Source organism: Oryzias latipes, chromosome 8, assembly GCF_053564925.1.
Source record: "Oryzias latipes strain Hd-rR chromosome 8, Olatipes_Hd-rR_3.1".
Taxonomy (NCBI): domain Eukaryota; kingdom Metazoa; phylum Chordata; class Actinopteri; order Beloniformes; family Adrianichthyidae; genus Oryzias; species Oryzias latipes.
Window position 1 is genome coordinate 11,229,050 of NC_136244.1, and position 21,553 is coordinate 11,250,602.

The window sequence follows — 21,553 nt, forward strand, 5'->3', positions numbered from 1 at the left end:
ACTCAAAGTTCTGAAATAAACTTGTGACTGAAGTGAGGGGCATTATATGAGATGAATAATGCATGAAGGGTCACTTTGTCGTCTCTCTTCTTTTTTATTTTATTTTTTTTGAATAGGCAGGGGACTGCTTGTCTCCCCCTGCTCAAGCCTCAGAAACTGACTGAAGGATGAATCATCCAAATCTCAGACTACTCTCTGCAAAGACAGCACTAATGCCTGAGGGATTCTCACTGTTTTTGACAGGAAGTCATCATGTTCTTTAACCAACAAGCTCCAAGATTATGCAGAGGCTTGCGCTGACGGCTTGTGAATTAATTTAATTGTGGAAAAATGTCTTTTGGTTGCGTTGCAGGCATTGACGACATGATGTCAGGGGGATAATCATACTTCTCTCAGAGGGGTTTTCTCGAGCTCTCATGTTGAGGGAGGAGCCGTGATAACGTATTCTCCAGTTTAAAGTTAAGCCAACCTCACATCTGCTCCATCAAAGTCGACTCATTGAGTAAAAATAATAATAGTAGTGTTGTTTTTTTTTATATTTATTATGAACTGGCCACATCAGTGTCTTTATGCAAACCCACCTACGATGATGACAATACTTTAGTACTGTAAAGTGTTACATATCAGCACATAACTGCTTTTCTCAGCTCCAGAATCAGCTGGCATTACGTTAATTCTATATAACACTTTAAGAGTTCTAGTAATTCAAAGAACATCAACACTTGAGCTAAAGCTCCTGTGTTAAAAGTTTTTTTTTTTTTTTAAAAAGAAAGTAAATCCAAAAAGACTTCCATTGGGAACTTTAAAATAAAAGATCTGTTTGAGACGACTTTAAAACCTGATAGAATGACGTTGTTTGCCTAAACGTTTGAAGAGTTATGGTGGCAGAGAGAATGTCAGCACTTGAGCTAAAGCTCCTGTGTTAAAGGGTGAAACTTGAGTTTAAATTTTTTTGTTAAAACTATTGTTGAAGTCACTAATGCCCACATCTAACATTCAAAGTAAAATGTTCGTTTTTTATTTATTTCGTTTATTGGGGATGAAACTTAAGAGTGCAAGGTGATTAAGCCCACCTTTAAATTCTTGCCTGTGGACCTCAGAGATTGGGGCAGCACCCCTGCATGTATGGACAGTCTCAGGATTTTAAACTTCACTTAAGTGACAATTTTCTTTTAATTTTTTTTTCTTCCATTATAAAGCAACAATCGAGCTTCTTTTTCAGCTGAGATATTTTAGGGAGTAAAGAAAATAGAAAGATAAAAGAAAAAAAGTAGGGAGAGATATGATTAATAAAAGAGTATTTCCAGGCTGAAACATACTGCCCAGTTTGTCGTCACAGAAAGGCTACCATTTTCTGGCAGCACAACAGTAAACGATGTTTGGCAGGCGCATCCATACTACTGGCAAATTTTCACACATGAACACACTAGACAACAAAAAAATAAATAAATCAAATATTCTTTGGGCGTGCACAATCTCAGCTCTTATGTAACTGGAGTATCAGCTGCATAGGGATCCATCGTTTTCCTTTTTTTCAGCAACAACCCTTCGCCGTCATAAAAGAGACATTTCACACGCTTCAAACTTTTACATGCATCAATAATTCACTTGTATTATCTTCATGTGACTCTCTCAAATGATTGTGTTTACCGCTTCATCCCCATTTGTTCTTCCCACTCTTCATAGATTGCATTAAAATTCGATAACCTCAGTGTACGAACTTTATGGATATGATTTATTCACACCGTCACGGTCAGAAACGGTTGATATTGAGGATAATGAGTCCTCTGGCTGCACCGCAGTTCAAGTGGATGGTGCATGCACCCCGGGTTTGTAGGTCTTTCATAATGCTGCCCACACTGCCTCTTTCAGGTCTCCACATCCATTCGTCACTCTGTCACCCATTTACTTATCTGTCCATCATTTCTTCTCATCCATCATACTGTTTGCATCCCTCCATCCTTCACCCACTGTCAACCATTTTCCTCATTCCTGCACTGACTAAGAAAACATTTTTCTGTTTGAAATCCTGCTCTCATGCATTCGTTTTCATGACTGAGGAGTTTTAGTCAGTGATCTGTCACAAATCAGAAATAATCGAATGACCGAAGCTCTGGTTTAGCTATTTTCTGTTAGTGGGTCGCTACAATAAGATAAATTGAATGATGATTTTGACATTAAATTTTGTGGCACAGCTGGGGGGGGGCTGCACTCTTTCAGATGGCATACATAAAGTGACGTCACACATTTATAAAAATAAACCTTTTTTTTTTTCATGATCATCTTGACTAGAGGTAAAGTCAAACCCATATTTTCTTTTTATTTCCTCAAATAACTTAAATATGTCTAGCAGCTGCTGGAACCCGGCCCACAAGACTGTGATTCGTCCACTACCTGTCAATCAAAATACCATGATCCCATTCAAGGGCAATTTTTGACTGAAATATGACTTAAAAATGAGATTTTCAAAGTAAAGTTCTTAATTTCAAATGTACCGAAGTATGTTAATTTTTGGTTATTTTACTTATTTTGCTGGGTCGGCTGTTGTGCAGGGGTAGAGCAGTCAACTTTTGATCGCAGGTTTGGCTACTGCCTGGGACAAAGGGACCTTGAGCAAGACACTGAATCCCACATCGCTAGTATATGAATGTGTTTGTGAATAAGAATGTGACTATAAAGTGCTTTGACTCTTCAAGGAAGGTAGAAAAGCTCAAAATAAGTACCGTATTTTTCGGAGTACAAGCTGTGCTTTTTTGCATAGTTCGGCAGGAGGTGCTACTTATACGTGATTTTTTCAAAAGTAAATAGCAACAACCACTAGAGGGCACTGTAGGTGTGTCTCAGTATTTGCTACTGACAGCAACGCAGAAGAAGAAGCGCTGCTCAGTCTTACGCCAAGCACGGCAGAATTGTTGCACTTTTCTCCCAAAAGTGTGACTTATTTGTGATTTTTTTTCTTCTTTATTATGGATTTTTGACTGCTGTGACTTAAACTCCGAGGTGACTTTTACTGTGAAAAATACACTATTTAGCATTAATTTTACAGTAAAAAGGGGTTTGACTTGTTTACATAACACGGTACAGGGTAACTTGGCTCCAGTCTCTTCAGTCAAAATGTTGCCTCTTGAGTCCAACTATCTATATTAGCTGTTCCATTTGATGAAAACTCACTATTAGTGATCAATAATGCAATGACTATATAACTTGCGCTACATGAACAAATGGCAAACCAAAAAACATTCAATACATTGTTGCAATTTCACTGCAACAGTTTTATCTAAACAAAAGTCATTATAACTTAAATTTTACTCCAAATATCCGTTGTCAACATAGGAGGCAAAGATTTCACATAAGAGGGTCTATCCGATTGGTAGAATGCGCAAAGGGCTCTGTTTGATTGTTCAAAACTTCAAGCTTCTATGTGATTCCTTAATCATGTTTATTAACATTTCAGGTAACCATTATTGGAATTTACGCCATCTTTCGAGATACACGTATTGCACAGGGTGGTATTGCAATAACGATAAATTTGTATTTATCTACTCTATAAATGAATATATATGTATATATGTATCTACTGTATAAATAAAAAAATGTGAGTGTTATGTTACAAATTTAGCATTTAAATTAGGATCTTTGAAAACCTTTTTCTATACAATACATTTGCTGACTCGCCCATTTCTCATTAGACTCTCTTGGATATTGATTTCTGGGTTCACCACTGCAGCAAGACTCTTGAAGCTTTCAGCCTTTTATTTTACTTTTCCCAATGTCTCCGTTCTTCGTGTCTGTGATCTTACAGAAATCTCGTCCCCCTTCCTCTCAGCTAATTTGATTCACCAAGTTTGTATCCATACTGTCCCTTTTCAATTTCCAATAGTTTCATTCGGAAATAAGATATAGTCATTTGTGGAGCAAAGAGGAAAAGAAATGTGATGAATACTAATGCAATAGAGCAGATATACGTAGGCTTGCCTTTTCAAAATACATAACATGACAGATTTTTAAGTATCAAAAGTTGTAAAAAAAAAAAAAAAAGGAATGAAAAAATAAACAGCAAAAATGCTCTCTCTTGTAATAAATTTGTCCCAAAAAAAGTTCCTCCTAAGATTTCACAAAACAAAAGCCATTTTACTTCCAATAAATGTAATCTTTTTGACTGTTTAGATGTGTAACAAAAATTGATTGAATAATTTGGGTTTTTTTTTAAGTAGAAGGCATGCTTAAAATCAATTCAGTTCAATACTATTTAAATATTTACAACAATAGTCAATAAAATCAGGGGAACAGATGTCAACATTTCTGACGGACATGGAGTCTTTAACTGGGAGCTTAAGACAAAAATACACTTCAGCATCATCTGCAAAAGTTTGACTTCATTTATCTGATGACAACCTCTCCCCGACCAAAAGAAAATCCCAAAGTCTTCCTGGGCTACCTGACATCCTTGTTCTTTCCTGTCACCAAATTCTCCCAACCACCCTCTCCCAGCCTCTCAGTCTGTCTCTCAGGCCCCAGCCATCTGCTCCATGTGCCCTGACATGTGCATGAGCGCCCATGAGAAGCCCAGTGGAAGTAATCGTCTGTTACCACTCAGGCTTTAACGTGTTGTCTGCCCACTGCACACACCTCAACCTTGCAACAAACCCTCTGCGTGTGTGTGTGTGTAGGTGTGTGTGTGTGGGGGGGGGGGGATGGAATGGAAAGACGTGAGGTCACTTGCACCCCTCCATTAAGTGGATGTGGACTCTTTGTGCACCTGATACTTACTGCAGAAAGCACGTCGATTAAAATATGACATTTATATGACTATATTTTTAAATAAACTTGACGAAATCCTTCAGAAATCCACTGTGTTTATTTTAATACAAATTCCATCATAGAAAATAAGTCATTTTGTGTTATTTTTTTCTTCTTTGTTTTTCCACACATCATTTGTTAAAAACAAACCTAAAAAAAAAACAATTTAAAAAGCATTTCCAGATCTTTGCTTCTAAAATCTTTCTTTGGATGCTTGTTATGAACCCCAAACGTCTTTTCTGTTGGAAAACTCAAACCCTAAAGTGATTCTTTTTTTAATGGACATTTATGCGAATACACTTTTGCATTTTCATTTTCTTTACATTTATTGTCAGATTTTTGCTTTATCTTTGTATGTATCTGTCTATCTCTGGAGCAGAAGTAGTGTTTTTTCCTCTTTTTTAAAGGCACTTAGGTGTCATGTATAAGTGGAGCTGCGCCTCGACAACGTGACTGAATATGGAGAAAAGGAGAAAAAAAAGAAGTTTTTTGTATGGGGGGGGGGGGTCATTTATCTGGATCTCCCCCATGACGTTTAACGAAGCAAGACAAGACTACTGCGACCCCCACCGGCTCGACAGGGGGCTGCCTCCTCCGCTTAAGACGCACAAAAAATGTCATTACTTTGCCCTTTTGAGTTTTTCTAATTGACTGTAATTGTTTTAATTTTGGTTTTTTCAACAACAAGAAAACAAAACAAAACAAAAAAAGAGTAAAAATAACATGAAAGAGTGGCGGGGGAAATCGGTGCGTAATTTTGGATAAAATTCTGGAAGTTGTGCCAAACAAAAGCCCGCAATACGTTGTCCCCCTGAGCGTACAGGTATCCTCTGGTTGGTCTTCCAAAGAGAGATGAATAATTTCTCATTTTTGGAGAAGTGTGAATCTTTTTTTTTTTAGTGTGCGCTCCGCTGGGCTTGTTTGGTACATTTTGCGCAAATCATTCCTAACGCGTTTAAGCCTAAGTTAATCAAGTTTAATGAGCTGTTTTCTGAACAAAAAATAAAATATAATAATTCCAGGAATAATAAACGCACAAAAGACAGAAGCAGCCGCGTAAAATACTTACAGCATCTCCCTTTCACAAAGCTCCAAAAAGGTGGCGCGGGAAGGCATTGCAACAGTCCACTTTCTCCTCGGATGAAGCGCGCAGCCTCTGATGGTGAGACACTCACAAACAGCAGGGGGGGGGGGGGGTGACACGTATAATCTCTGGTAATGAATAATTCCCTGCGTGCCCCAAAAATAAAAAAAAGATGAATGAAATCCTTGGTTTTAGCACTTCACCCGCGTGCAGCTGCGAATAAAATCACCGCCGCTGTAATCCAATTTTGTCTGCGTGCGTGCTCCTCTGCCGCTGCCGCCACTGCTGCTTCTTCTCCACTGCAATCTCAGCTGAGCCCCCCGCGCGCGTCGTCGGGGCTCAACTTTGCCTCGGCGGGATCCGAGAGCCTTAGTATAACGTTTTTGTTTTTTTAACCCCCTCCTCCAAGTCCCGAGAGAGGACGCGGGGATGGAAGGAAAGCGCCGGGACGCGCACACTTGAGACGCACGCGGGCGCGTTGGTCACTTCGGCGATAGTGACTCCCGCAGAGCGCGAGTGGGACTCCAGTCTCGGTTCCCCGCTCCCACACCACACCGCGCGTGTAGAGAAAGAAAGTGTGTGGAGCGCGCGCGCGCACCGCTGCTGCTGTATGGAACTGCGCGCTTCTTCTGCAGAGGCAGAGGCAGCTGGATAGACGGACTATAGCGGTCCGTCGGTCCGTCCCCCCCTTCTCCCCTCCTGCGCTAAAGCTTCATCAGCAAGTCGCATGCTTTTTTTTTGGGGGGGGGGGGGGGGGCTGCAGGAATTGGGGGTGTTTTGAAGGGGGAATTGGGTAATTTTAACTCCTCTATCTATTCCTTGATGTTTTTTATTTTTATTTTTGGCACGTCCCCCCTCCCTACACAATAAAAGAGCCTCAAAAAAAGCCTCTCCAGTCAGGTTTTCTGCATAAAAGACAACAGCAAGAGGAGATAAGGGGCGCCACAAAATGAAATGCAGAATGACTGTTGGCTGCCCCCTCCCTCTGTAGAACATGAGTAAACTTGAGAGAGGAGGTTCTGTTAACTCCAAACTCGTGCTGCTGTGAAAATATTTCAAGCCTTCCTCTAACCTACTTGCAGATTTCCTTGTTTCCAGCTCTGGGTCACTGCTCAGGTGGCACCACTGAGACATTTTGGGATCAAGCTTTTTTTTTTTTTTTGCTCCATTTTGTCTGCAAGCTGTTAGAAACTGGATCAGAAGAGTTTTTCTTGAGTTTCAGAAGCTTTTATGTCAAACAACTCCAGGGTTGAAGGGTTTTCATGAAGCTTTTGTGCGAGCAAAACAGCAAAAAATCTCTACCTCTCAAGCTAAGTTCACACTGTTCTCGGCCATGTGGCCTTCATCGGCCACTTCCCGTTAAAAGTCTATGTATTTGAGTGTAAATGCGAATTTCTGGCTTCCTCGTTTAAAACTAACAGCCTCACAACTTTTACAATTCTATTCAGGCTCTATGTACAAATGTTTGGCCATTGGACGTGTGTTGAAAGTTAAACCAGTTAAACTTGGACCAGTCAGGGACTCGGATTTGGTAGTGACATATGCATGGCGTCCTTTTTAATTACCAGAAGTGCCAACCACTTGAAAATTGATCATGGAGGAGAAATCAATATTTGCGGTTGGCGCCCGGCCAGAATTTTATGACATCAAGTCTTTCATATATCAGAATGGAGCTGTGAAGGAAAAAGCCTGGAGCAAGATTCACGAGATTTGCAACCTTTAACAGTTCGCACCAAGTCTCTCCAAACTGCTAGTAAACAGTAGTAAAAGAAGAAGCCCCAGTGACCCTCCTGTGAAACAGGAATTATGGCCAAGGGGGATGAACGATGATCATCCTCAGGGACAAGGAACATGAAGTGTGGCCCCGGTGACCCTCCCCAGGAACAGACACATGAAGAAAAGCGGCCCAGCAACAGCCTCCAGGACATAACCATGAAGAGTAGCGGCTCCTGTGACCCACAGAACAAGAAACATAAACGATGGTCCTGACAATCCTGGACCCGGCAGAAATTCATCTGCCGGGTCCAGGATGGTCAGGGGTTTGCAGGAGACTGGAAACAAAAACATGTCATTAGTAAATTGGAGACAAATCAGATGACCTGACCAGGAAGAACTGAAAACCATGCACTTCTATACACTGAGGACAATTGACAAAAATGAAAACAGCTATGATGATTAACATGAACCTGGAGTGACTGACAGGAGAACAGCTCAGAACATGAACCAAAACACCACTGCAAAACCATACTAAACCACACAATTCTGACAGATATCATGTGTTTGAAAAAGTTTTGTTTAATGAGAGAATTCCCACCCTAACCCCTACATAGTGCACTATGTAGTGCGTTCGCCATTTTGTAGTGCTCTTCGAATCTACAATTTCCAAATCCAGTGCCCTGGATATTTCCCAGAAGTCTCTGCGAAGAACCAGTGTGCATCGATGCTCACTAGATCGGTGAATACAGACCATATTACCAAAAAAATGTATTTAATTATTTTCCAATAAACCATCAACATTTTTATCTTCAGAAGACAGTGCACTCATAAATAATCGTTGGAAAATGCTCATTTAAATTAGATTTTAACTTCGTGAAATCGATCCGCCTTTAAAAAAAATAAAATAAAACTAGTGAGCATGGTGTCTCAATTGCTTTTAAAATTCACGGCACTACATAGTGCCGCACTATATGGTTTTTTAGAAGTTAGGGGTTAGGGTGGGAATTTGGACACAACCTAAAATACAATATTCAGATCGAGAACTGTGACTAAATTCAGTACTTGTGCCCTAAAACATTTTAGTAATGTTTTTGTAACTGAACACTTTCAAAGCTTCCAAACAACACACTTGGGTGCAGCATCGACTGCCTGGTGTGAGCCGGATTGATTTTTGAGCCAAAAAAAAAAAGTGATGATAAATTATTTATATTTCTTTTAAAAGACTATATATATTCCAAAGGAACTTAGATTTCAGTCCAATGATTAGCTAAAATAACAAGTTTCATTTAAAAAAGGTGTGGAAACCGTTTATTTCAGTTTCAAATTGGAGGGTCACCATTTAGTTTTATAATATTACAACTAAATAGCTATACGTTTATCTTCAAACCTGCTTCAGACAGGAAGTCAGTGTGTTTCCTAGACTGGTTTGCAATCAACCAATGTAGTGTGAAAATGAACCACAAAAGATAAAAGCACAAAAATGTTCTTTCTACACTAAATTCTAGCTTCAAAGTGGAGAGTTTTGATAGAAATAGGATATTCACAGACAAAGTTTTATATTGGATGGTAATATCCAGCTGTTGCATGGTACTGATGTGTGAAATGTGTTTCTTTTTATTCCTTTAAAGCCACAGATCTCTCCATTTTGGAGTATAAAGCTGCTAGGGAAGAAAAGGAAGAGAGCAATAGAGAACAAAGGCTTCAAAAGTTGTCATTTGACTGAGCAATGCACAGTCAAATGACTTGAGATGTGCAAAAATAGGCTAGTTGCAGATTCATTTCTTTTTCCTGCTGCAGGATCAATAAATTCACACATTTACCAAACTGCTATCAGAATAGCTGCTCTGCAACTTCCAAATCCACTTTTGGGACTTTTTCTTTTGTCGAGTGATGATTTTTGAAGCAGATACCCTTCTCCTTATAAAGGCTGAACAAGCACATTTCAGTGGAGCAGCCGTCTTGTTACTGAAGAAGGAAAAGGCCTTGCTAATCTTACAAGGAGCAGCTTCACACAGCAACAAATACTGCAGCAAACCTAGAGAGAGGCGGTAATAAAAATGTCACAGAAGGCCATAGTGACATTAAAAATACCGTAAGGTACCGACAGGTCACCAGAAACTCATTACTATACATCATATACATTATAGTGGCCCTGCTGAAAGTTCTGAGGATAAAAACAATGCAGCCAGTGACAAACTGTACTGGACGGCCCTGTAATCGGAGTATTGATCAGCCTGCAGCAGTCTGAGGAGGTTCTTTTTTGTTTTAAAGAATTGAAAATGTTGCACAATTTTACAGAACTTTCTAGATGGAGAATGTGTCTCCTTAAAAAGAAAAAATGCTAATCCTTTCTGCTGAAATGCCACGAAAACTGATTGCCAAAGCGGACTGCTAACTCTAATAACAAATTCAGTGGTTTGAGCTAATCAGAGAATCTACAATCTCCTCTTTCAATATTGATTTTACACAAAAAGTGATCGGTTGGCCCATATTTGACCAATGACCTGCATGTACAGTATGCAGTCAGTTCCCACAACCCCCAGGCTGCGGATCGGTACCGGTCCGTGGGACAGTTGTTACCGAACTCCAGGGGGGAAAAAAATGTGGATTTCTGGATTTCTCGCCACCACATCCGACTTATTCTTGACACACTCAAATTGCTCGGTCACGCCAATCCATCCGCTACTTTCTTGAAGCAGCTGCAACGACTGCTAAATTGAAACCCCCAAACTAGCAAAGTTGACAAAAAACAAGATTCTTTATGCAGAAAAGTCCCAGAGAGGAAACATAAGAAGAACCTTCCACTTCAAAATAAAAGAAATTAGCATTTATCAGTCAAAAACCAGGAGTCTTTACTCCAAATATGGATTTATTGCAACAGTTGTTCCCAGAGTCTATAATAATCTAAAACCTGCTGTCTAATTTTACAAGGATGCTGCTAATAAAGTTGCTCATATCGTGGATTCACATTTTGAATTCAGTGTATGTTTTCATGTATTTATCCATCCCACCTAAAGAAATCGGCTGAACCCCAAGTTGGCATGCAAATTTCCAGCTTCAAATTTTGGGTTAAGGGAAAATCGAAATCGAATTTTCACACAAAAAGTTGAGCTGCTCTTATTTTTACATCATTTCCAGGTAAACATGAGAAACATGCATCCATTGACAACACTATGATATGGAAGCAGCCTACAATGGAGCACCATGGAAGCCACACAACAAAAAAGGAGGATGTTGAAAAGAGGGCCTCTTTTATAGGTTATTGGCTCCACCCCCTACCAAACCAACCCAATTATTTATCAAAATCCAACATATCATATCAAACAAAATAACATTCTCGTTCATTTTACTTGTAACAAATGCGTTATAAATAAACAAAAGTATGTCTTCAATTTAACAACAATCTTTGAACAAAAATGCAAAATTAAAAAAAAGCATTTTGAATTTAAAACAGGCCTGTCAAAGGAAACCAAAACAATAAGTGGGCCCATTGGACTTCCTGGATACAGGAAGTGCTCCTAAGAAACCAGGAAGCACACAAATAAAACACTAAGAACAACCTAAATCAGGTGACTACAAAAAAACTAAACAAAGTGAATTGGAATAGCTGTTGGAACCTTACAGCTGAACAGTGTGTGCACCCACAGACACTGTAAAAACAAATTCACTTTATTAACCCTTGTGCTATCTTAGGCACTTTAACATTGGGAGTTGGGTCATCTAAACCCACTAAACAGTGCGCTGAACCTTTTTTCTTCAATGATTTGTGATCTTTACTGGTGTCCAGGTGTCCACGTTGTGTCCAACGTCAATTTAGACATGAAATCTTTCCACCTTTATCCACCTTTGTCATGGTAGGGAGAACACTTCAATGTACGGGTGGGGTCATCTAAGATAGCACAAGGGTTAAGCTCTCTCACTCTGACAGACGTGTGCTCTGTCACAACATTCATTATGAAAATAGCTCAAAAAGTGAGAAAACTTGTGTTTAGTAGATTACTGTCTTTGTTGTGACCATCCTCCCCTGTGAAACTATTAAAAAACATGTTTGTTTTGCTTTTATTTGTGCCATATTTGTAGGGAACATTTATGTAAATTAAGCTGGAGAGCTGAGTTTAGGAAGAGCATCTATGAACATTTTGTCAAATCTTCCCTTTTGTTTGACCCTCATGCTGGGGGTCTGGTGTACCTTGAGGTGCTGCACCTGTGAGTATGGATCCTGCTGCAGTATATGTCTGTTAAAAAAGTTGGGTTCCAGCAAACTCGTCTGACCCCAGCAGCTTCCATGCATGGACTTACAGCTGGCGAGGTTTGAAACCATTAAAATCAATCAGAGCAGCCCCACTGGAACCGCCACGGCCCCAAAGGGGGCCAAATTCAGCCGACCGCATCACAGTGCCAGCAATCCGCCGATTTCCTACTTTTTTCCTGCATGCAACGCCAATTTAGACATGATAACAAGCATTCAAGGAGCTGACAATCTTGTTGTACCCACTCCGATGAAAAAAGTTTTTTTTAAGGTGTTTTCAACATTTTGTCATATTTTTCTAATGATGGAGGACATATATGAAGAAAATTACGAGTCAGGATGAGTCAAAAACATTTGAAATTGATTTTTGTTATTTAGAAAAGGAAATGGGCGGGTCACAAGTGGGAGTGCGCGCAAACAGAGAGCTCTCAGTTATGGGGAGGGGAAGGGACTGTTGCTCCACGTCAACAGTCCCCCCCACAATTCAGAGGCAAATTTCTGATTAACTACTGATGCTGTGCAGAAACTATGTCCTACAAAATGACACAGGTTCTTTGATTTTGGCTAAAAATGCCATCATCATAATTAAAAGACCAATGGGAACAGTAGTGGTCAGTAGATCAAAAGATGGTCGGAGTATCTGAGGCTTTTGTTAGGCACGGATCAATGGTTACTAGAATCTGTAAAAGGAAAAAGAATGAACTTGATGCTGATGGTCCATAAAACCAAAGATCATGGTTGTTTGGAGAGAATCCTAAAACCATCTATGAACCTAAGGTGACCTTTCCACATAACAGGAGACTTCAGAGACGACCAGCAAAGTGGATGTCCTCATCTCATCACCCTGGGATGACTGGGAGAAATTTGCAGTCACTGTTTGCAGGACAATATGGTGACCAACACAACTGTTGGGAAGAGTGGGATGCAGTCCCAAAGCAATGTGACCAGGCTGGTGGCCAGCATGGGAAGGAGGCGCTGCCAGGCTGTTGTGGTTGTGTTAGGCTCTTCCACATGCTATATTGAAGCTTCTGATCGTCTATGAATGAATGGATTGCCCATAAGTCTCGTTTCTTCAAAGTTCAATCCAACAAGAGCCAAGAAAAAGTTAGGGACAGTATAAGCTGCTCAGTGTTGACAGGGAAGATCTGAAGACTTTCATGCTCATCTCACCAATCCATGTCCTTTCAAATGTGTCACTTTTTAGAGGAAAAATAAATTAACTTTCAAGCAGTGTAAGATTTCTTTTTTTAAAAAGGAGCATTTTTACACCAGAGAAATAACCTACACAATTTATGTGATTATGCTTCAATTTATATAAAGGCGATCTATGATAAAATTCACAACACTTCCTTCCTTTTTACTGTGCAGAGCATGTCCTTTGTTTTGCTTTATTTAATCTAAGTTGTGTTTCTTGGCTCTTGTGAAATTCCTCCTTTCAAAGTTTTCTCCTGTCAGTCACACCAGGTTCATGTTATCAATTGTCCAAAATCTTCTTAAATTAGGCTGGTGATCTTTTTTACCAAAAACTTTTGAATGTTCACCATAAGCCTAGTCTTCTGCATTTTGAGTCCTACATCACTGGTCCCTTACAGAATGACCTGACTGCTGCACTTACCAGAACCTGTAAAACCTTGGCAAGAACCTAGCCACTGCAGACCACTCTATGTCATGTCATGCACTGGGACCTCTAGTCTTCATGCGTCTTGTACCTGAGGATGGTCACTGGGACCTCTCCTCTTCATGTGTCTTGTACCTGAGGATGGTCACTGGGACCTCTCCTCTTCATGCGTCTTGTACCTGAGGATGGTCACTGGGACCTCTCCTCTTCATGTGTCTTGTACCTGAGGATGGTCACTGGGACCTCTCCTCTTCATGTGTCTTGTACCTGAGGATGGTCACTGGGACCTCTCCTCTTCATGTGTCTTGTACCTGAGGATGGTCACTGGGACCTCTCCTCTTCATGTGTCTTGTACCTGAGGATGGTCACTGGGACCTCTCCTCTTCATGCGTCTTGTACCTGAGGATGGTCACTGGGACCTCTCCTCTTCATGTGTCTTGTACCTGAGGATGGTCACTGGGACCTCTCCTCTTCATGTGTCTTGTACCTGAGGATGGTCACTGGGACCTCTCCTCTTCATGTGTCTTGTACCTGAGGATGGTCACTGGGACCTCTCCTCTTCATGTGTCTTGTACCTGAGGATGGTCACTGGGACCTCTCCTCTTCATGTGTCTTGTACCTGAGGATGGTCACTGGGACCTCTCCTCTTCATGTGTCTTGTACCTGAGGATGGTCACTGGGAGCTCTCTTCTTCATGTTGTGGCGATCTGACAGTTTGCACATTGCCCTGATAAAAATCACCTGTGCACGTCAGAGAGGAGAGGCGTGCCCTTTAATCAGAGTGCCATCAGCTGTGGAAAAAGGGGACATAAAAAGACAGACGCAGAGGATCTGGGAGGTGAGGAGTCAGAGAGAGGAGGAAGCTGAAAGAGGTTCTAACGCTCGACCTTGCATGCTTCCACAACCTGAAAGACTGACATCTTCTCAGAGGAAACCTGATCAAATGCAGCAGAACTTTTTTCCAGACAGTTTACTGCACCGGGCCTCATCCTGCACTACCATTATCCACATGACATCTGCTTAAAACCTGGATTAAGGTTGGAACACAACAAAACCCGACCAAGAAACCACAATTCTTCATAGAAAACATGGAACTGCTCCTGTAAAACAAAGACGGTTGGAAAACCTGGACCGGATCCCCTCCACAAAGGACTGGATACAGGAAACACCTTCCCAGGAACCCGGAACGGATTTCTAAGGAGTACTGGACTGAACAGGAAAACAAGAGGTACTCTGAAGAACTAGGCTGTGTGGCCTTGCTTTCTAACTGCATTTCAGCAACAACCTCCTACAGTAACAGAGACAATAAAAGACTTTAAACAAACTTTGGACTTTTGTTTGTGTAAAGAGCAGAGGGGGTGGATAACATCCTTTGTGACAGTGGATTTTTTTTTTGTATCTTATGTCAGGAGAGAGACCTGACTGGCACCTCAGAGAAAAGTCATCCACAAACTGTCACAATGTGTCTTGTACCTGAGGATGGTCACTGGGACCTCTCCTCTTCATGTGTCTTGTACCTGAGGATGGTCACTGGGACCTCTCCTCTTCATGTGTCTTGTACCTGAGGATGGTCACTGGGACCTCTCCTCTTCATGCGTCTTGTACCTGAGGATGGTCACTGGGACCTCTCCTCTTCATGTGTATTGTTCCTGAGGATGGTCACTGGGACCTCTCCTCTTCATGTGTCTTGTTCCTGAGGATGGTCACTGGGACCTCTCCTCTTCATGTGTCTTGTACCTGAGGATGGTCACTGGGACCTCTCCTCTTCATGTGTCTTGTACCTGAGGATGGTCACTGGGACCTCTCCTCTTCATGCGTCTTGTACCTGAGGATGGTCACTGGGACCTCTCCTCTTCATGTGTATTGTTCCTGAGGATGGTCACTGGGACCTCTCCTCTTCATGTGTCTTGTTCCTGAGGATGGTCACTGGGACCTCTCCTCTTCATGTGTCTTGTACCTGAGGATGGTCACTGGGACCTCTCCTCTTCATGTGTCTTGTACCTGAGGATGGTCACTGGGACCTCTCCTCTTCATGTGTCTTGTACCTGAGGATGGTCACTGGGACTGCTCCTCTACACATTCCCTGCTGCTATGGAGAGTTGCCAAGGAAGCTCTGTCATGTTTCCTGTTTGCGAAGAGGGTCAACAAGACCGTTCCTCTCCTTGTTTTGTTTCTGAGAAGGGGTTCACATTCTTCCAGCTCCCCTCCTACCAATTATTTTGTGTTGGGCCATCTGGAATCTGCCCCTATTGGGGAGAAGTACTTTGAGAACTATTTTATTTCCTTTTTTTCAAGATCTGTCAGTCACCCAAGCATTTTCAGGTCATCCATGTAATCATGGTGAGTTCCACCATGGTTATTTCTTTCTTGTTTCATAGTTTGTTCATGTTTAAATATTTATAAAACCTCTTACTTTCTGCCACAAGCACAGTTCTGGACCATCACATCCTGACATTTAAGGGTCATGTCATCCCTAATAAGCATTTTACAAATTATTTTCGCAATAAATAGGACGTCTTATTCGATGAGGGTAAATAAGTAAAGCTACGTTCACGCCACCTTCAACTATTCAAGTTCAAGTGACCACTTTCAATGAAATGTCTATGTAAACCACATAAATGCACGTTGAGTTCAAGCGTTGCTACACAAGTTTCTATGCTCATTTTCAGGCACTATGCACAAACACTTGGCCATTCATAAAGCGTTGCAAGTTAAACCAGGTTGAACTTTGACCAATCAGGGACACAGATTTGGTAGTGACATATAGATGGCGTCCCTTTTAACACCCTTTTAATTGCCTTTTGCTACCCGATCTGAAACGGTTACCTGATCAATCTGCGTACGCGGAAATATTACCCAAATTCCGCTATAGTGGTTTACCGTCAGAGTATGTCTTCAGATGTTCATAACAATTATAACCTCTTAAAATGTTTATGACAATGAAAGTGTTTATAATATTGGAAAAGTTTACTTTGATGTAAAAAAAAAAAAAAAAGGCGAAAGATAAAGAAATGTTAAGACTCAGGACTGCGCAATCCTGCAAAGGACCACAAACGGACTACAAATGTTTTTATTCTTCTTCTCTTTTGTTTGACAGCAGTTTAAGTCCCAAGGTAACAGGATACAGCACCACTTAATGACACTTTCTTAACTCTGTTAACATTGACGTGTTATTAAAGGCGAAAGCGGCTGCAGAAGCCCGTGACATCTCTTCAGAGTAACATGCGCTCACTTCACCTGTTTTCTTGTTGCCAACATAAGAAAATTTAAAAACAATCAAACAGAGAGAATGACTCCAAGCCGTGTGGCTGTCATTCTATCAAGTATCATTGAGATTTTCATTGTCTGTGATGACAACAATTTATGATTATACAGTGTTGGATTTAGGGGTCGTTCTTTTTTTTTTCTTTTTCGGCACAGTAAGCCAGTCGAGGGAAGCTGAACAAAACATTAATTCTTGAGATCACTGAGTTATCCGCTGTTAAAAAGGCCGGACTGCCGTAAAGGAGGCAGTGCTGTCGGGAATTGTTACCGGCAGCTGATCATTTTTTTATTTTGATTTTTTGATAACGAATTACAAGGCCTATAATCTTGAAACAAAAAACGCATAAAAAATATACAAGTACAGAGGAAGTTAAGTAATATTTAAGCATGCGCAGACCGATCGGGTAGCCGTTCCAGATCGGGAAGAGACACTGCCAATCATTTGATAATTAATCATAGGGGACAAATTAATATTCGCAGTTTGTACCCGGCCAGAAGGATATGACACCAATCTTTTACATATCGGAATAGAGCTTTGAAAGAAAAAGCCTGAAGGAAGATACACGAGATTTGCACCACTTTGACGTTTTACGCCAAGCCTCTTCCAGCTATAGGTGGCGCTAATAAACAGTAGAAAAAGAAAAAGAAGAAGACCTTCCCTGCTTGAACGCGCATCTCATGCACCGTGTAAACGTAACACAACACCACAAAATAGGTATTCCCAGGGAGCAGTATTGTTATCTTGTGACTTAGAAGAACGTCTCTAATGCGCCACTTTTTTGGCTTTCAACAAAACAATTTAAAAAACACCTGAATCCAGGTCACCGCTGACTATGGAGTACTTTCGTCTTTTGACCGGGTTTCACAGCATCGCTCTACTCAAGTGCAAAACCATCAATCATGCCCTGCTGAAGCCACAGAGAAAATGTCATATGCCCTCCTAATGCCTTCATTCTGGACGCTTTCCAGACCGTCTGGCGGAACCCTCCCGCTCATGGATACCGGGGGGAAGGAAGAAAAAAAAAAGAGTCCAGTGAAAAGTCCAGTATTTAGAAACATATCAACTCAATGCAGCTTTTAGGATTTTGTCAAACACAAGTGAAATCTGAATATTTAAAACTGCTGCTTTCTGGTTTTGGGAGAATAATTATGTAAATCATGACCTACTTTATGAACAAAGGAATTCAGCACAATTTCTTTAGCTTCTCAAACTGTGTCTTTAAAAGGTTCATGTTAATGCATCTTTTAAATGACTCTATTTCAGTGAACCTCCGGTTACACTTGGATTCTCTGTACATCAGTATTGATCCGCAAGATACATTTTCCCTCCATTTTTTTAATATATTCTTAATGTTATGCTAAATATGGTCTTGATTTTTTTTAATGTTACATCCAAGAGTGAAATCCTGACACTAAGATAAGTGGAAGATATCTGTCCATCAATACACTGTGTGTTTGGAGGAGGGATAAAGCAGACAGAGAACAGTGTGACAGTGTGCGCGTGGGGGTGGAGATGCAAGCATGCTGCCGAAGTGTACCATGTGTTCATTAGAGGTACCAGATCCTCCCCAGTTCGAGCGCCCAGACCAGGCAGGAGACCCCCAGACCCGGTGCCTGAAGGCAAAGGGACCCACGCAGTCCGAGTGAGGGGAACCACCCACCCACCCGTCCAGGTTCAGAAAACCCTCCCTACGGGGGCCCCCTCCAGCATCGCGGAGCACGGGTTACGCCGTTGGGCGGCCATTGGGGCCATCGGGGGCTGGACTCAGAGATGGAGATGGAGCCAGGAGCCAGAGGACACAGGAGCCGCCCACCACCCAGCCGGAGCCTCATTTACTCTGCATTTAAACTGCACCTCATCAATAATGCATTTTCAGATTTTTCTATGTACCTTGAAGGACACATTTTCAAGCAGCTTGGAAACTATTGGGGAAAATGTAATCAAACAGGAGGAGCTACAGCTTAAAGTTGTTAAAAATGATAAAACAGATTTTTTTATAACGAAAAAGAAAAGTTTGACAGCTGAAAGACGTTAGCAGTGACCGACATGCTTGGGTACATGGGGAGGGTCTGTGTGTGTGGCTTGATGAGGGCTGGTGTCACCAGGTCATCGAACACCTGTCCAGCAGGACATCACACAGAGGGCCACCAAAATGGATGTTAAACGAGTGGGAAAAGCTTTCAAACATAGATGTTCCCACCAAACCATATGAAGGTCAATTAAGGTCAAAACAATCCACCAATCAGCATAACATGGGCAGATGCAGACAACACAGACATATAGACAGTCAGCAACTTCCAGCTTTGACATAAAAATATAGTCTTGTACTTTTCCGCCATCCACAGTTGGAAGAGGCTTGGTGCCAAATGTCAAAGCAGGGCAAATCTCATGAATTTATTTTTCTTTTAGAGCTCTATTCCAATATAGAAAAGACTTGGTGTCATAAAATTCTGGCTAGAATTTGTCTTTCATGATCAATTTCAAACGGTCGGCACTTCTGTAATTTACAAGGACGCCATCCACACTTCACTACCGAATCCAAGTCCTTGATTAGCCAACGTTCCACCTGGTTCATCTTCCAACATAAAGTTTTTGCACATAAAGCCCAAAAATGGTAGTTAAAAACTGGCGTATTTACTCGTAAATGAACAGTTTTGAATGTGGTTACCTTAAACGCCACTTTGCATGGGTTTACATAGACCTTTTAATGGAAGTGGTCACTCGAACAGGCGTTTCCAAGGGTGGTGTGAACGCGGCATGAGACACAGGGAATCCAGAAGGAATAAACACCAACAACCCAGTGCTTCTCAGTAAATTCAACTTATGTTGGAATATTTTATACCAACTAAGAAGTTCTCAGTTAATCACATTTAGACAAATGTGTAACAGATGAGAGAAAAAATAAGCTTTCTGTGCTCATGGACTTTCAGATTTTTGTGTTCTTGGTCTGAAAGATGGAAGTAAAAACAAAAGTGTTTGTGTTTTTCTTGAGAACATCTGCATATACCATCAGACGTACAGCCGTGAGGCATCCATAGATCATCCATAGAAGAGACGCCTGTAAACAAATTCATGAAGAAAAGTGTTACTAAATGTAGAACAGAAAGTGGGTGAGCCCAACTGCGCAGCAAACAGCAACATGCCCCCCCCCCCAAGAGTCCTCCGACAGACAAGGAGCCTGAGGACATCATCCACCACCTGGATTAGCAGACATCCAATGCAAAGATGGGGCGAGGTGGGACCCCCCACCACAGAGTCAAAGGAAAAAGGACAGCGTTAACAGGGTAGAGACCAGTTACCTGAGAATCCTGAACACCTGCCACACCGCAGAGGCAGACTGTGGAGCTGCTGTATTCCTCGCTCCACTAGCAGTTCACTCCATGATCCTACAGGGAATACAGAACCGGCCCCAAACGGTATGAGGGAGCCCCTCCCAACAAAAAGAACAGACTTCGCATAGCAATGGGCACCTCCCAAAAACCAGAGGAGCAGCTGATGAACCATTTCACTGTTGATAATTCTTATTTATCAAGGTCAACTCATGATCATGAACCAATTCCTCTACAGCACAGGGTTAGATCTCCTTAGCAGCACATAAAAAATTGCTCCTGATGTGTTTTGAAGGAGAAAGAAATGTTGTGGTCATCCTGCTCCTGCATTTATTATACAATGTTTTATTCATCTTTATGTAGCACAACTTTACTTCACCTGAAAGGTTTATTTTAGTCCACGGCCAACAAGTAAAGTACCGGAATGAGAGGATTAGCATGCCATTCTGCACTGGAAAACCAAAGATGGAGAATGCAGGCTGTTTTACAAAGATTTACGAAGAGACAACAATGCATGCATGTATCCATTTAAAGCTGGAATAATTGCATTTTTGCCGTCCATCAACAGATAAAGATATTGTCATTGTAGTTCTTTGTAGTACATTTCAAACACAATGAAACAAAAGCTAACAAAAAAATGGAGATAAATGACAAGAAGAAACAGAAAAACATACTCCGATTTTTATTGTTAAAACATCCTGTAAACTCGCCTTTTTTAATCAGTTAATCAATCAATCGATGACAGTCTATATATCCATTTTTTTTTAACTTGTCCTGTCCAACAGCTGAGCAGACAGATGAGAGCTGAAAATCTCGTGTTGAACATATTGTACAAAAGGGGTTATGAAACATTTGACAAACTAGGTGTATATTTAAATAAACCCGTTTTGTAATTTAGGTTGAACTTTTTTGATCTTGCTCATATCTGTAACAGGCTTTTGCTGGACCGGACGGAAAAGGAAAGAAGGGAAGAGGAGAGAGGGATGCCCAGGGGGGTGTAGGAGGGTGATTAAAGAGGAAGGGGGTGGAACCGTGAAGCAGCATAAGGCAACATGTTGCTGGATGTTTATAATCATTACAGTCAGGCTTATAAGTAATATTAATCCAAAAAGGGGGCAGGGCCTGTCCACACACCCACCCAAACGCCACAAACATTACTGTGGATTCCAAAAAAGCCCACATACAAAACATATGAACATGTTCACATCACAATACAACTGATGTTCACACACGCATACTTATGCATTTGGACCAACACGTGACCCCCGCTGCGGCAGTAGCGCGAAACGGGACCCCCCCCAACACCCGCACGGCAGCAGATAGAGAACAACCGCCCGCTGGGCAATTACATCCGCCACCCAGGCCAGGGCCAGCAGGACCGCCACGGGGGTCCCCATAGCCAAAGAGCAGGGAGGCTTGGAGGGACAGAGAGTGCAAGCCCCAGCCCAACCAGGAAAGCAGCCCCCCCCCCCCCCCCCCCCCCCCCCCCCCC

General features: G+C 41.6%; 1 protein-coding gene across 1 annotated transcript in view; it reads right to left on the reverse strand.

The window, feature by feature from the left end:
- Positions 1-6,621, reverse strand: part of grin2aa (glutamate receptor, ionotropic, N-methyl D-aspartate 2A, a) — a 197,798-nt gene extending 191,177 nt beyond the window's left edge. Inside the window, exon 1 of the mRNA XM_004071747.5 lies at positions 5,870-6,621. The gene's annotated coding sequence lies outside the window, so the exon portion shown is untranslated. The remainder of the gene's footprint in view (positions 1-5,869) is intronic.
- Between the last annotated feature and the right edge of the window lie 14,932 nt (positions 6,622-21,553).